A 16697-nucleotide genomic window follows, 5' to 3' on the forward strand; every position below is an offset into this window, starting at 1 on the left:
CTATACTTTGAGAAAAAAGTGAACCAATATTTTAAATATGACTATAGACATACACACGTATATGTTTTTAAAGATCAAACTATTCTCAAGAAAATTGTTTCCAGTGAAAGTATGTGGTTTGTACCTGAGTGTGTTAAACATCAGGTAGATATGGCGCGAACAAGTGCTACAAACCAAGGAAACGGTCATTTAACAGCTTCTGGATAAAGATATCTTGGTTTCCTGGTTTCCTTCAATTTTTCTGCTCTCAATCACTCTTTCTTAAAATATTTATAATCTCCTAAACGGATGTTACTGAGGAATTACTAGCTTTACATTCTCTTTTCATTTATGTTTGATTTTTTTTAAGATTTTATTTTTTTCCTTTTTCTCCCCAAAGCCCCCCGGTACATAGTTGTATATTCTTAGTTGTGGGTCCTTCTAGTTGTGGCATGTGGGACGCCGCCTCAGCGTGGCTCAATGGGTGGTGCCATGTCCGCGCCCAGGATTCGAACTGACAAAACACTGGGCCGCCTGCAGCAGAGTGCATGAACTTAACCACTCGGCCACGGGGCTGGCCCCTTATGTTTGATTTTTTATGATTTTATTGGGGAAGTGTTATTCTTTATTCTTTTCATTTGTTTATTTATATTTATTCCATGTTTTCTTCCAGAGAATGTTTAAGGCAAGATTTGAACGTATACATGATCAGCATAATAATTGTAAGGGTAGAAATAACCTGTTCATTGATGCGTACGGTACTAATAGTCAATATTGGTTGGTACTTTGAATAGAGACAGAATCTAAAAGATAATTCTTCATAGTACATTGCAAATCTAACTCTATTTAATACATGTTATCAACATTGCTTTCAAAATATCTTCAAAGGCCAAATTGTATCATTTGTAGCGAGTGCTATTTTAAGATGCTGGAGAAAATTATAGGACAAATGCACCCCTACTCACAACTTTCCTTAGTGCTGTCCCACACTATCACATCTGTATTGAGTCACCTTTTTTTCCCACTCCCTACATCAGCTTTCCTAAATGGCCATTATATTTCTTAAAACCTTATATTAACACGGTTTCCTTTTCCCTCAGAAAATGAACAAGTTTTCATCAAAGGTACTTAAAGTTGGGGTGGATGGGGAGAGGTTAGATTAAGTTTACACAAGCTTTTATCTGAGGGTCTGACATTGGATGTCTCAGATCCACATCACTATATCATCTAATAACATCCTATAGTCCATGTATGTCTATAAGTTTTATTGTCTTTATTCCTGTTGGGGAATAAGATAAAGTTGGATTTTTTTTTAACTTACCATACTTTCTATATAGTCTTTAGACAAGTTAGTAATGGCTAATTATTCATCCATGGATATTAAACTTTATGAAGTACAGTTATGTTTCCTAAGATGTTTAGTAGAAGGATTTTGAAGAAGACCTATTTAAATGGATCTTTTCAAAAGAGTACCTCACTATATGAAAAATTCATAGAGTAAATTAAAATAATCAGATGAGCTCTTGAAATCAAACACAAATAGCTTCTTTTGATGCTGTTGACAATAGACCACAACTCTTATCTTTAGATGTTGGTTCTTACAGAGATAGGAGAAAAGTGAATGAAAAAAATTGTGAAAGATCTTACAAGATGAAGAGAGACTTAGATTAGTTAAACTTTTTTGTGAAACTGACCTCCTGTGCTCAGCGTGGTGGGATAAGTAGCATTCTCTATGCCAGATTGCAGACACACATCTCACGAGAGAGACCAAGATTCTGCAGGCTGGTTCAGTTTTCACCACGCTTCCCTTCTGTGATTGCAAGTAACAGTCACTTAGTGGTTCTCTATGTCCTACTGCTCAAAGACTTGAGGCTTTCAAGTGTCACCTCCTACTACTTCCCCTACAACAAAATACCTATATCTGACAATTTCTTACTCTTTTTTCCTACAGTCTTATAAGAAAGAGTTATTCCTTCTAAAGCTCATCACTTTTAAGTATTGAAGAGGCTTGTTTTATCAAGCGTTCCATGTTTCTTCTTTTTCTTTAGCCTTTATCTTTTTCCTTAGTCTTTCTTTTCTTCATAAAAATACATTCATTGTAAAAACACTCTTGCCTTGAACTTTCTCTCTTCTGGCCATCAGAGTATCTTACTCTTTACTTAATGGGTGAACATTTTAGAAGAGCATACTTTTTCTTCCTAATTCTGATTCATTATCTACCACTCACTTCCCAATCCATTGCAGTCTACTTTCTGCCTTTTTCACTCCCAAGGCACTGGTCATGTGAAAGCACTTGTGACTTTCCAACACTATAAACAATTGACAGTCTTCGTGTTTTACTTGACCTCTCTGTAGCATTCAAAGAGGTTGCCTCTCTCGTATTTCTTAATTAAAAAAAAAATTCATCTATCCTCTGATGTTAAGTCTCCTGCATTCTAGAGCTCACTTCTCAGTCACTTTCACTGGATTTTTTCTTTACTTCTTATTTCCTCTTTCTTTAAGCAAACTTAACAAGATCCACAACCTCTGCTACCATCTTTAACTTCACATTTTCCAAACCTATATCTTGAACGCTAACTTCCCTCAATTCTGAGGCTCATATATTCAGCTGTTTCAGTGACATTCCTACTGGATGCCTCACAGGCTCCTCAAACTGTGCAATCAAAGCTGAACATTGCCTCTCCCTATTTACTTCAGAACTGAACAGTCTCTCTAAATCTGCTTAAAATTGAACATTTCTTCTTAAAATCAATTTCTCCTGCATATTCTTTACCTGTCATATCCAGATGTGTACCCAGTTCTGTCAAGTATCACCCTTTAAAATATTATTCCATTACTCTCCCTCCTGGCTGTAGTGGCATGGTAGTGGAGCTGGCAGCTATGGGGGCAGCATCTCAATTCAACAGGTGAGACAATGGCTCCCTTAGCAACCTGGGTTTGTGGTGCAGCTCTGGGAGTTATTTTCTAAAAGCTCAAGTTAGAGCCTGTGTCTTCAGCTTTGCAAATTAATTTATTAGTCCATAATAAATCTCTTGCTGCTTAGTTTAGATAGAATGGATTCTGTTCTCTGCAACTGGATCTTAAATAGTACAAACTACCAATGCAATTTTCCTGTAATAACATTTGTTACCCTCCGTCACATCTTTTGTTGACATGTTCATTTTGTCTACTTGATGGTGAACTACTTGAGGACCATATCCTATAATAGTGCACATATCAGATAGTTAATATTCGTGAATTTAATGAATTCCCAAATAAATATTATATGTTATAAAGAAATAATTTCATTGCAATTGTCCTGTCTACTAAGGATTATTGAATTAAATAACATTATGTTAAAAATATTAATGAAAAATATGACTTCAACTCAGTATTCTAAAACTATATTTTTGTAATAGAAATTATTTTCTAAGACATTTTTCTCTAATAGCTCGTATCTCATTTCCAAATTTTCTTTGATTAAGAAAATTCCTTTTGCTTTTATTCTAGAAGTTTTCATGCATGATTTAATTTTCTATCTTGCACTCAGAAATAGAAATTGAAGTTACAAAGTTATAACCTTAAGATGCATTGATGCTGTCAAGCTGAAGGCCATGTAATTTATTCTTTGCATTCCTCCATGGTTCTTAGCATGTCAGGGATGATTAGTCACTTTCATTAAGCACTATGACCTGGGTGTGAAAATCCAGAGATATTGTGGGGCTTGTCAAAACAGCTGAGCTCTTTTAGAGTCTCTGAGCCACTTCTTTTTAAAGTAAAACCAAAGATCAACTTTTTTAATTGAATAAATTTGGTTTGTAATACTGTGTAAGTTTAAGGTTACCAGTGTGTTACTATGATACATTTATATATTGTAATATAATTGCTGATGTAGCAATATTTATCACATTATATAATTATAGTACAATATTATTATCTATATTCATTATGCTGTGCATTAGATCTCTTTGGCTTATTTATCACTCGTTACAAATTTGTACCCTGAAACACCTTTAATCTTATCCAACTCAATCTGCCGCTAACCACCATTTTACTGTTTTTTATAGGTTTAACTTTTTTAGATTCCACATATAACAGATATATAGTATATGTCTTTCTCAGTCTGACTTATCTCACTTAGGATAATGTGCTCAAGGTCCTTCTACGTTGTCATAAGTGAGGGGATATCTTCCTTTCTCATGGTTGAATAATATTCTGTTGTATGTATGTACCACATCTTTTTTATCCATTTATCTGTTGATGGGCATTTGGGATTTTTCCATATCTTGGCTATTGTGAATAACGCTGTGATAGACATGGGAGTGCATATACCTTGAAAAAATCCTATTTTCATTTCCTTTGGGTATGTACCCAGAAGTGGAAATTCTGGATCGTATGGTAGATTTATTTTTCATTTTTTGAGGACCCTCCATATTGTTTTCCATGGTAGGTGGACCAATTTACACTCCCACCAACAATGCATAAAATTCCCTTTTTACTACATCCTCACCAGCACCTGTTGTCTCTTGTCTTCTTGATGATAGTCATTCTAACAGGTGTGAGGTGACAGCTCATTGTGGTTTGGATTTGCATTTCCCTAATGATCAGTGATGTTGAGCATCTTTTCATGTGTTTGTTGGCCATTTTGATATCTCTTTGGAGAAATGTCTGTTTAGTTCTTCTGCCCATTTTTACCTCATTTTTTTTGTTTTCTTCTTATTGAGTTGACTGAGTTTCTTATATATGTTTTCTTTGTGTGTGTGTTTTTTTTATTGTGATAACATTGGTTTATAACATTAAGTAAACATCAGGTGTACATCATTATATTTCAATTTCTATGTAGATTACATCATGTCCACCACCCAAAGACTAATTACCATTATCACCATACTCATGTGTGAATCATCCCTTTCACCCTTCTCCCTCCCTGCTTCCTTTCTGGTAACCACCAATCCAATCTGGGTCTCTATTCATTTGTTTGTTGTTGTTTTTATCTTCTATTTATGAGTAAGATCATACAGTATTTGACTTTCTCCCTCTGACTTATTTCGCTTAGCACAATACCATCAAGGTCCATCCATGCTGTCACAAATGGCAAGATTTCATGTTTTTATGGCTGAGTAGTATTCCATTGTGTATACATACCACACCTGGTTTATCCATTCCTCCCTTGTTGGGCACCTAGATTGCTTCCAATACCATGATACTGTGAATAATGCCACAATGAACATAGGGGTGCATATGTCTTTATGTATTCAAATTTTCATTTTCTTTGGATAAATACCCAGCAGTAGAATAGCTGGATCAGTTCTATTCCTAATTTTCTGAGGACTCTCCATGCTGTTTTCCATAGTGGCTGCAACAGTTTGAACCCCCAGGAGCAGTGTATGAGAGTTCCCTTTCTCCACATCCTCTCCAACACATGTTATTTCTTGTCTTGTTAATCATAGCTGTTTTGATGGGAGTGAGGTGATATTTCATTGTAGTTTTGATTTGCATTTCCCTAATAATTAGTGATGTTAACATCTTTTCATGTGCCTGTTGGCCATCTGTATATCTTCTTTAGAAAAATGTCTCTTTAGATATTTTGCCCATTTTTTAATTGGGCTGTTTGTTTTTTTCTTGATGAAATGTATGAGTTCTTTGTCTTTTTGGATATTAACCCTTATCAGATATATGATTTGCAAATATCTTCTCCCAATTGTTGGGTTGTCTTTTCATTTTGTTGATGGTTTCCTTTCCTGTGCAGCAGGTTTTTGGTTTGATGTCATCCCACTTGTTTATTGTTTCCCTTGCCTGGTCAGACATAGTACTTGAAAATATGCTACTAAGACCAATGTCAAAGAGCATACGGCTCTATGTTTTCTTCTAGAAGTTTCATGGTTTCAGGTCTTCCATTCAAGTCTTTAATCCATTTTGGGATTATTTTTGTGCATGGTGTAAGGTAGTGGTCTACTTTCATCCTTTTGGACGTGGCTGTCCAGTTTTCCCAACACCATTTATTGAAGAGACTTTCCTTTCTGCGTTGTATGTTCTGGCTCCCTTGCCAAAAATTAGCTGTCCGTAGAGGGGTGGGTTTACTTCTGGACTCTAGATTCTGTTCCATTGATCCGTGTGTCTGTTTTTGTACCAGTACCATGCTGATTTGATTATTATAGCTTTGTAGTATATTTTGAAATCAGGGAGTGTGATACCTCTAGCTTTGTTCTTTTTTTCTCAAGATTGCATTGGCTACTCAGTGTCTTTTGTTGTTCCATATAAATTTTAAGAGTCATTTTTCTATATCTGTGAAAATGTCTTGGGACTTTATTAGGGATTGCACTGAATTTTTAGATTTCTTTAGGAAGCATGGACATTTTAACTATGTTAATTCTTCAATGCAGGAGCATGGAATATCTTTCCATTTCTTTGTGTCTTCTTCAATTTCTTTCAACAGTGCTTTATAGTTTTCAGTGTACAGGTCTTTCAACTCTTTGGTTAAATTTATTCCTAGGTATTTTATTTGCTTTGTTGCAGCTGTAAATGGGATTGTATTCTTAATTTCTCTTTCTGCTACTTTGTTGTTGGTGTATAGAAACACAACTGAGCTTTATATGTTGATTTTGTATCCTGCAACTTCACTGCATTCATTTATTACTATTAAAACATTTTTGGTGGATTCTTTAGGGTTTTCTCTATATAGAATCATGTTTGCAACCAGTAACAGTTTCACTACATCCTTTCCAATTTGGATCCCTTTATTTCTTTTTCTTAGAAGATTGATCTTCCAAGGACTTCCAATACTATGTTAAATAAAAACAATGAAAGTGGGCATCCTGTCTGGTAAATGTTCTTAGAGGGATAGCTTTCAGTTTTTCTCCATTGACAATGATATTAGCTATGAATTTGTCATATATGACCTTTCCTATGTTGTGGTATTTTCCTTCAGTAACCATCTAATTCAGAGTTTTTAATCATAAATGGGTGCTATATCTTGTCAAATGCTTTCTCTGCATCTATTGAGATGATCATGTGGTTTTTATTCTTCATTTTGTTAATGTTGTGTATCATGTTGGTTGATTTGCAGATAGTGAACCATCCCTGCATCCTGGAATAAATGCCGCTTGACCATGGTATATGATCTTTTTAATATGTTGTTGTATTTGATATGCTAGTATTTTGGAGGATTTTTGCATCAGTGTTCATCAGTGATATTGGCCTGTAATATTCTTTTTTTGCATGGTCCTTACCTGGTTTTGGTATCACGGTAATGCTGGCCTCATAGAATGACTTAGGAAGCTTCCCCTCTTATTCAATTTTTTTGGAAGACTTTGAGAAGGATAGATATTAAGTTTTCTTTGAATGTTTGGTAGAATTCACAAGGAAGTCAACTGGTCCTGGACTTTATTATTTTCGGAGGTTTTTGATTACCGTTTCCATCTCCTTATTGGTGAGTGGTCTATTCAAATTCTTCTTGACTCAGTTTTGGAAGTTTGTATGATTCTAAGAATTTATCCACATCTTCTAGATTATCCAATTTGTTGGTGTATAGCTTTTCATAGTATTCTCTTATAATGTTTTGTATTTCTGAGGTGTCCATTGTAATTTCTCCTCTTTCATTTCTGATTTTATTTATTTCAGCCTTCTCTCTTCTTTTCTTGGTGAGTCTAGCTAAAGATTTATCACTTTTGTTTATCTTTTCAAAGAACTAGCTCTTTGTTTCATTGATTTTTTCTATTTTTTAGTGTTTATTTCATTTATTTCTGCTCTGATTTTTATTATTTCCTTCCTTCTATTGATTTTGGGCTTTATTTGTTCTTCTTTTTCCAGTATATTTAGATGCACTGATAGATTGTTTATTTGAGATTTTTCTTGTTTGTTGAGGTATGCCTGTTGATATAAGCTTCCCTCTTAGAAACACTTTTGCAGTATCCCATAAATTTTGACATGTCATATTTTCATGTTTATTTTTGTCCAGATATTTTTTTATTTCTCCTTTGACCTATCATTGTTCAGTAGCATTTTGTCTACTCTCCACATATTTGTGGCTTTTTAAATTTTATTCCTGTGGTTGATTTCTAGTTTCACACTGTTGTGGTCAGAAAAGACGCTTGATATTCTTTCAATCTGCTTAAATTTATTGAGACTTGTTTTGTGGTCTAATATGTGATCTATCCTGGAGAATGTTCCATGTGCATTTGAAAAGAATGTGTATTCTGCAGTGTTTGGATGAATGTTCTGTATGTATCTACTAAGTCCATCTGGTCTAATGTGTCATTTAAGGCCAATATTTCCTTGTTGATCTTCGGTTTATATGATCTATCCATTGGTGTAAGTGAAGCAGTAAACTCCCCTACTATTATTGTGTTACTGTCTATTTCTCCTTTTATATCTGTTAATAATTGGTTTAAATATTTAGGTGCTCCTATGTTGGGTGCATAGATATTTACAAGTGTTGTATCCTCTTGTTGGTTTGTTCCCTTTATCATCATGTAGTGCCCTTCTTTGTCTCTTGTTACAGTTTTTGTTAATGTCTATTTTCTCTAAGTATTGCTGCCCCAGCTTTCTTTTCATTGCCATTTACATGGAATATTTTCTCTCATCCCTTCACTTTCACTTTGTGAGTGTCTGTAGGTCTCATGTGGGTCTCTTGTATGCAACATATGTATAGGTCTTGTTTTTCTATCCAATCAGCCACCCTATGTCTTGATTGGTGCAATAAGTCTGTTGACAGAGTAGCTATTGATAAGTATGTATTTATTGCAACTTTGTTACTTTTTTCTGCATGTTTTAATAGTTCTTCTCTTCCTGTCTTATTCTCTTGCTCTCTTCCCTTATGGTTTGATGACTTTCTTTAGTATTATGTTTGGGTTCTTTTCTCTTAATTATTTGTGTATTTATTATAGGTTTCTGATTTGTGATTACTATGAGGCTCGTATATAATAAACTATGTAAATGACAGTCTATACTAGATTGATGGTCTCTTAAGTTTGACTTCTTGGTAAAAGCTTAACTCTTTTATTCCCTTCCTCTGATATTTTATGTTTTTGATATGATATTTTACTCTTTTTATTCATGTGCTTCTGTTATCCTCTTATCATGGAAATAGATAATTTTAGTACTTTTGTCCTTTGACCTTTGTATTAGCTTCATAGATGGTTGATCTGCTACATTTACTGTTCATTTGCCTTTGCCAGTGATTTTACTGTTTTTTTTTTTTATAATTTCCTTATTCCTATTTGTGGTCTTTTGTTTCCAACTTAAATAAGTCCTTTTAGCATTCCTTGTAAGCCTGCTTTCTTGGGGATAAACTCCTTTAGTTTTTGCTTTTCTGGAAAACTCATTTCTCTCTCCTTCTATTCTGAATGATAACATTGCTGGGTAGAGTATTCTTGGCTGTAGCTTTTTTCCTTTCAGCTCTTTATATATATCATGCCACTTGTTTATAGCCTGTAAGGTTTCTGCTGAGAAGTCAGCTGACAGCCTTATGGGGTTTCCTTTGTATGTAACTTGTTGCTTTTCTCTTGCAGCTTTTAGGAGTCTCTCATTATCTTTAACTCTTGACAGTTTAATTATAAGGTGTCTTTGTGTGAGCCTCTTTGGGTTCATCTTGATTGATGCTCTCTGTGCTTCCTGTACCTGAATGTCTATTTTCTTCCTTAGGTTAGGAAAATTTTTACTTATTATTTCTTCGAATATATTCGCTACCCCTTTGTCTCTGTCTTCTCCTTCTGGGACTCCTATCATATAGATGTTAGTGCCCTTGATTTTTCCCAGAGGTCCCATAGACTCTCTTCATTCTTGTTTATTCTTTTTCTTGTTTTTTCCCTTTTCTTTCTCCCCAAAGACCCCCAGTACATAGTTGTATATTCTAGTTGTAGGTCCTTCTGGTTGTACTATGTGGGACACCACCTCAGCATCACCTGATGAGCGGTGCCATGTCCATACGCAGGATCCAAACCAGTGAAAGCCTGGGCCACCGAAGTCAACTGTGTGAACTTAACCACTCAGCCGTGGGGCTGGCCCCTATTCTTTTTCTTTTACCTGTTCACCTTGGGTATTTCCTCTAGTCTTTCCTCCAGCTCACTGCTGTATTCCATGTCACCTACTCTGCTATTGAAGCCTTCTAGCAAATTTTTATTTCCAATATTGTATTCTTCATTTCTGATTGGTTCTTTCTTATATTTTCCAATTCCTTATTGAAGATCTCACTGAATTCATCTCTTCTTCTTCCAAGATCAGTGAGCATCCTTGTGACTATTAGTTTGAACTCTTTAACAGGTAGATTGCTTATCTCTGTTTCATTTAGTTGTTTTTCTGAGGATTTATCCTGATCTCTTATTTGGAACATTTTCTTTTGCCTCCTTATTTTCCCTCTTTCTCTGTGCTTATATCTATGTGTAAAGTAGAGCAGCTATTTGTTCCAATTTTGGAGATATGGCCTTATGTGAGAGATGCCTTATGAGGCCCAGAGTGAGCTTCCCTCTTGTCAGCCATTCCAAATGTTCCAGGAGTGTCCCCTGTGTGGGCTACATGTGTCCTTCTGTTGTGGCAGGTTTGCTCTTACTGCAGGTGCACAGGTAGGGTAGGCTGTCCACTTGGCTGGCTGATTGTAATGGTCAGCTGGGTGTGGCTGCTATTGTCCGTTCAGTCACTTTATCAGGCATGGGGAGCCAAAGCACAATTGTATACAAGGTCTAATAGCATTCCTGTTGCAGTGTTTCTGTTAAGTGTGTAGACCTCCAGCATGGCTGGTTACTAGGCTCAGGGACCTACAATTGCTGTAGGCCTCTGCCCTGCAAAGCTATTTTCATCTCTTTCATGACTGCAGCTTAGTGGGTCAGCCCCAGGCATGGCAGCACACAATTGTTTCAGGTGTTGGTAGGTGGGGCCAATCTCCAATGTGATTGTTTGACAAGCATAAGTGTGCTGCAGCTGACAAGTCTCACTGTTCACATACCCTGTCAACAGTCCTGCCTCTTGTGCATGCCCCAATCCACCGAAGTGGACCTACTCACCCTGCTACAGAGGCCCCACACTTTGCCCATGCAAGCCCACCACTCATGCTCACCCTTTGCTGCAGAGGCAGACTCACTCACACCGAGGCAGAGGTTTCCACACACCTCTCCTGTGCAGGCCCACAAGTTGACCAAGGGCTTGCTGTTGGGTAGGGCCAGTCCCTAGGGTGGGTTGCCTGTCCTGGCTGAGCTGGATTAAATCTGTGTTCCAGTGGGTGGGGCTGACACCTGTGGTAAGAGGCCAGGGGAAGTATTCCAATGACATCTGCCAGAGTCTGTGTCACCAGGCCTGTATGAGGTCACAATAATGGCTACTGCCAATGTCTCAGTCCCTGGGGATGTGGTCCCAGCCTGGGGACATTTTGCCTCTTGCAGAGATGTGTCTAGAGCCTACCACATGAGTAGTTTTTCACCAAAGGACTGTGTACCTTTCTTTCTGGTAATATTAGGTTGCTTTCAGAAATGAGTGAATTTGAGCATGGGCCCTTTAAGAGCAGGCTTTTCCTTCCTCTTATATCTGTTAGCTTTTCTGGGGGTATTCCCCATTGTTGTTAATAGCCAGCAAAGCCAGTTATTATGACACTCATCTTGGTCATGCTGAGTCCAAAAGCTGCTTATTGTGGCAAAGCTCTCCTACTCAGATCACCCACTCCTCTAGAAAAAGCTTCGTATCTTACAATTGCTCCCAGCTGAAGTGCCATGATCAAAATGTGGATTTTCTGCTCCAGAAAGGAATTTCTGCCTCTTCCACCACAATCAGCACTGTTCCTTGTTGTTGGGGATATTTTTAACAGTTTTCAGTTCTTTCTCAGAGAGAGTTCTCTCTCTTGTTCTAAGAGTAGTTGCAAATCTGTTGTGTTTGTAGGAGAAGGTAAGTTCAGAGTCCATCTACGTTATCATCTTCCTAAAAACTCTGATATTTTTAATATTAACTCCTTATCCAATATATGGTTTGCAAAAATTTCGTTCTATTCTACAGGTTGTCTTCTTGTTTTGTTAATTGCTTCTTTTGCTATGCAGAAGCTTTTGAGTTTGATGCAGTCCATATGTTGATATTTTCTTTTGTTGTTTTTGGTTTCAGCATCCTGCCCTAAAAATTATTTTCAAGACTAATATTAATGAGCTTCTTACTTATGTTTTTTACTAGGAGTTTCATGGGATCAGGTCTTATATTTAAGTCGTTGATCAATTTTGAGTTAATTTTGATGAGTGATGGGAGATAAAGAGCCAATTGCATTGTTCCATAAATGTCCCTCTATTTTTCCCAGCACCATTTGTAGGACAGACTATACTTTCCCCATTGGGTATTCTTGGCTCGCTTGTCAAATGTTAGTTGACAATATATGCCAGGGTTTAATTCTGGGCTCAAAGTGCTTAGTGAAAAATGACATAATTACAGTTAATAATAATGAATGCTAACAAGTTATAAATGATATTTAATAGTGCTTATATGAAATAAAGTTAGCTGGGCATAAAGGGTACAAAGTTTAATGATTGTGGGGATAGGGCAAGTTATGTAACTAAGTGAATTTGTCAAGTTCTGTAACCAAGTGAATTTGGCTAGATTGAACTTAATGATTGAAGAGGACTAAGGGATATAAAATCATATTTGTGGTCTAAAGAGGTTATCACTGCTCAGGAGGAGCAAATTATTGCCTTGAAGAAAGGTAGGCCAAGTGTGGCCCCATCTCATTTTTGTTGTTGTTGAGGAAGATTGGCCCTGACCTAACATCTGTTGCCAATATTCCTCTTTTTTTCCTCCTCAAAGCCCCAGTATATGGTTGTATAACCTACTTCTAAGTCCTTCTAGTTCTCCTATATTAGATGCCACCACAGGATGGCTTGATGAACAGTGCATAGGTACACACCCAGGATCTGAACCAGTGAACTCCAGGCTGCCAAAGCAGAGTGCTAAAACTTAACCACTATGCTACTGGGCTGGCCCCCGAATCTTCCTCATTTTGCTTGAGGAAGATTGTCCCTAAGCTAACGTCTGTGCCTATCTTCTTGTATTTTGTATGTGGGACACTACCACTGCATGATTTGATGAGCAGTGTGTAGATCTGTGCCTGGGATCCGAACCCATGAACCCCAAGCAGCCAAAGTAGGGCTTGTGAAGTTAACCACTGTGCCACCAGGTTGGCCCACAGATCTGACTTTTAAAAGAGAAAATAGGAATCTAGAGTTTGTATGAATTCTCCTCAATTTAATTAATTATATTGATGTCACACTGGTTTATAACATTATATAAATTTCAGGTGTACATATTTTATATTCTGTATAGATCGCATTGTGTTAACGATCAAAAGTCTAGTTTCCATCTGTCACCATACATATGTGCCCCTTTACCCTTTTCACCCTCTCCTTAACCCCTTCCCCTCTGCCAACCACCGATCTGTTTTCCATATCTATGTATTTGTTTGTATATTTATCTTCCACATGAGTGAAGTCATACGGTAATTGTCTTTATCCTTCTGATTTATTCCACTTAGTGTAATAGCCTCAAGGTCCATCCATGTTGTCCCAAATGAATATTTCATCTTTTTTTATGGTTCAGTAGCATTCCATTGTATACATATACCACATCTTATTTATCTGTCCATTCATTGATGGGCACTTAGGTTTTGCTTCCAAGTCTTGGCTATTATGAATAATGCAGGAATGAACATAGGGGCGCATTTTTTTTTTTGAATTAGAGTTTTCATGTTCTTTGGATAAATACCCAGAAGTGGAATAGCTGGATTGTATGATAGTTCTATTCTTAATTTTTTGAAAAATCTCCATATTGTTTTCCATGGTGGCTGCACAATTTACATTCCCACCAGCAGCTTATAAAGATTCCTTTTTTCCTATATCCTCTCTGACAAATAAAATTGGCAAGTAATAGGATATATTGGAGTATAGGAGGAAGCCATTTTGTGTAAACCTAATTCGGCCTGACCTTGTCTTTCCAAAAGGGCCTGACTGAGGCCACTGAGCATGCATTGTCTATCTGCTTTAGAGATTCCCTATGGCAAGAGCAACAGGCCCTTGAGGTAAAGGTGCAACTTCCCTCCCCCTCCCAACATTGGCGTCTCCTTCAGAATTAAGTATCTTTTCTCAGGCTAGAAACTGCTGCGCTCACCTGTGACCTCCCAGCTTGAGACAATAGACTTGCCTCCTGCTACGCCCACCAAGATAACAGACCCACTACCTGCTGTGTCCATCAAGTCCTGTGCTGACAGGGCAATCTTGTGACTATTGTGGGAGGGACATTTCAATCACATGTGAAACACCCTCTTTGAGGGTATATAACCACCCTGTGTACCCCCACATCTTTGGAGTGCTCTGTTCCTTTGTGGAAGGACTCTCTCAGGTTATAATCCTAAAATTTAAGCTCAGAATAAACTCACCCAAATTTTCATTTATAGATTGGTTATGGATTATTTTCGTCGACATCTCCAACACTTGCTATTTCTTGTCTTTTTGATGATAGCCATTCTGATGGGTGTGAGGTGATGTCTCATTGTAGTTTTGATTTGCATTTCTCTAATAGTTAGTGATGTTGAAGATCTTTTCATGTGCCTAATGGCCATCTGCCTATCTTCTTTGGGAAAAGCGTCTGTTCATATCCTTTGCCCATTTTTTGATCAGGCTGTTCATTTTTTTGTTATTGAGTTGTGTAAGTTCTTTATATAGTTTGTAAATTAACCCCTTGTTGGCTATATGGTTTGCAAATATTTTATCCTCGTTGATGGGTTGTCTTTGTGTTTTGTTGATGGTTTCCTTTGCTGTGCAGAAGGTTTTCAGTTTGAGATAGTCCCATTTTTTAATTTTTTGTTTTCCCTTGCCTGAGCAGATTTGGTATTCAAAATATACTCTTAAGACCAATGTCAAAGAGGGGACTGTCTATGTTTTATTCTAGGAGTTTTATTGTTTCAGACCTTGCATTCAAGTCTTTAATCTAATTTTGAGTTAATTTTTGAGTATGGTGTAAGATAATGGTCTACTTTCATTCTTTTGCATGTGGCTGTCCAGTTTTCCCAACACCATTTGTTGAAAAGACTTTCCTTTCTTCAATGTATGTTCTTGGCTCTTTTGTTGAGGATTAGCTGTCCATAGATCTGTGGTTTTACTTCTGCACTCTCAATTGTGTTCCATTGATCTATGTATCTATTTTTCTGCCAGAACCATGCTGTTTGATTATTATAACTTTGATTTTGGTATCAGGGTGATGTTGGCCTCATAGAATGAGTTAGGAAGCATTCCATCTTTTTAAATTTTTTTGGAATAGTTTGAGAAGGATAGATATTAATTCTTCTTTGAATGTTTGGTAGAATTCTCCAGAGAAACCATCTGGTCCTGGACTTTTGTTTTTTGAGATATTTTTGATTACTGTTGCAATCTCTTTGCTTGTGTTTGGTCTATTCAGATTTCTCTATTTCTTCTTGATTCAGTTTTGGGAGATTGTATGAGTCTAAGAATTTATCCGTTTCTTCTAGGTTATCCAATTTGTTGGAGTATAGCTTTTCATAGTATTCTCTCATGATTCTTTGTTTTCTGTAGTATTAATTGTAATTACTTCTGTTTCATTTCTTATTTTATTGATTTAAAGGCTTCTCTCTTTTTCTTAGTGATTCTGGCTAAGGGTTTGTCAATTTTGTTTATCTTTTCAAAGAATCAGCTCTCAGTTTCATTGATCCTTTTGATTGTCTTTTTAGTCTCTATTTCATTTATTTCTCCTGCGATTTTTATTATTTACTTCCTTCTACTAACTTTAAGCTTTGTTTGTTCTTCTTTTTCTAATTTTTTTAAGGATAGTGTTAGATTGTTTATTTGAGATTTTTCCTGTTTCTTAAGATAGTCCTGTATTTCTATAAACTTCCCTCTTAGTATTGCTTTTGCTGCATCCCACAATTTTTGGTATGTTGTGTTTTCATTTCATCTGTCTCCAGGTATTTTTTAATTTATCTTTTGATTTCTTCATTGATCTAATAGTTATTCAATAGCATGTTGTTTAGTCTCCAAACATTTGTGACTTTTCCAGTTTTCTTCTTGTAGTTGATTTCTAGTTTCCTAGCATTGTGTTTGGAAAAGGTGCTTGATATGATTTCAACCTTCTTAAATTTATTGAGGCTTGTTTTGTTTCTCAACATATGGTCCATCTTTGAGAATGTTCTATGTGCACTTGAGAAAGTTGTGTATTCTGCTGTGTTTGAATGGAATATTCTCTCTATATCTATTAAGTCCACCTGGTTTACTGTTTTATTTAAGGCCACTGTGTCCTTGTTGACTTTCTGTCTGGATGATCTACCCATTGATGTAAGTGGGGTGTTAAAGTCTCCTATGATTCTGTTGTTGTCAATTTCTCCCTGTATGTCTGTTAATAGTTACCTTATATACTTTGGTGCTCCTATGTTAATGGCATATATATTAAGAAGTGTTATGTCTTCTTGGTAATATGTCCCTTTTATCATTATATAATGTTCATCTTTGTCTCTTGATATCTGTTGAAGTCTGTTGTTTCAGGTATAAGTATAGTTACTTATAACTATATTTTATATAGTTACTTATAACTGCTTTCTTTTGGTTGGCATTTGCTTGGATGATAATCTTCCACCCCTTCACTCTGAGCATGTTTGTTGTTAGAGCTGAGATGGGTCTCCTGGAGGCAGCATGTTGTTGGTTCTTGTTTTTTAATCCATCCAGTCACTCTATGTCTTTTGATTGGTGAATTTATAATCTACAATGGAATTTACAATG

At 36.4% G+C, this 16697-nt stretch overlaps 1 long non-coding RNA gene across 3 annotated transcripts in view; it reads right to left on the reverse strand.

Moving 5' to 3' along the window:
• The window catches only part of LOC139083002 (uncharacterized), a 135590-nt gene extending 124400 nt beyond the window's left edge, over positions 1 to 11190 (reverse strand). For all 3 annotated transcript variants that reach the window (XR_011539442.1, XR_011539441.1, XR_011539443.1), the window contains exon 1: positions 11009 to 11190. This is a non-coding gene — a long non-coding RNA (uncharacterized lncRNA). The remainder of the gene's footprint in view (positions 1 to 11008) is intronic.
• Positions 11191 to 16697: the final 5507 nt, after the last annotated feature.

Source organism: Equus przewalskii, chromosome 4 (genome assembly GCF_037783145.1).
Source record: "Equus przewalskii isolate Varuska chromosome 4, EquPr2, whole genome shotgun sequence".
Classification (NCBI taxonomy): Eukaryota; Metazoa; Chordata; class Mammalia; order Perissodactyla; family Equidae; genus Equus; species Equus przewalskii.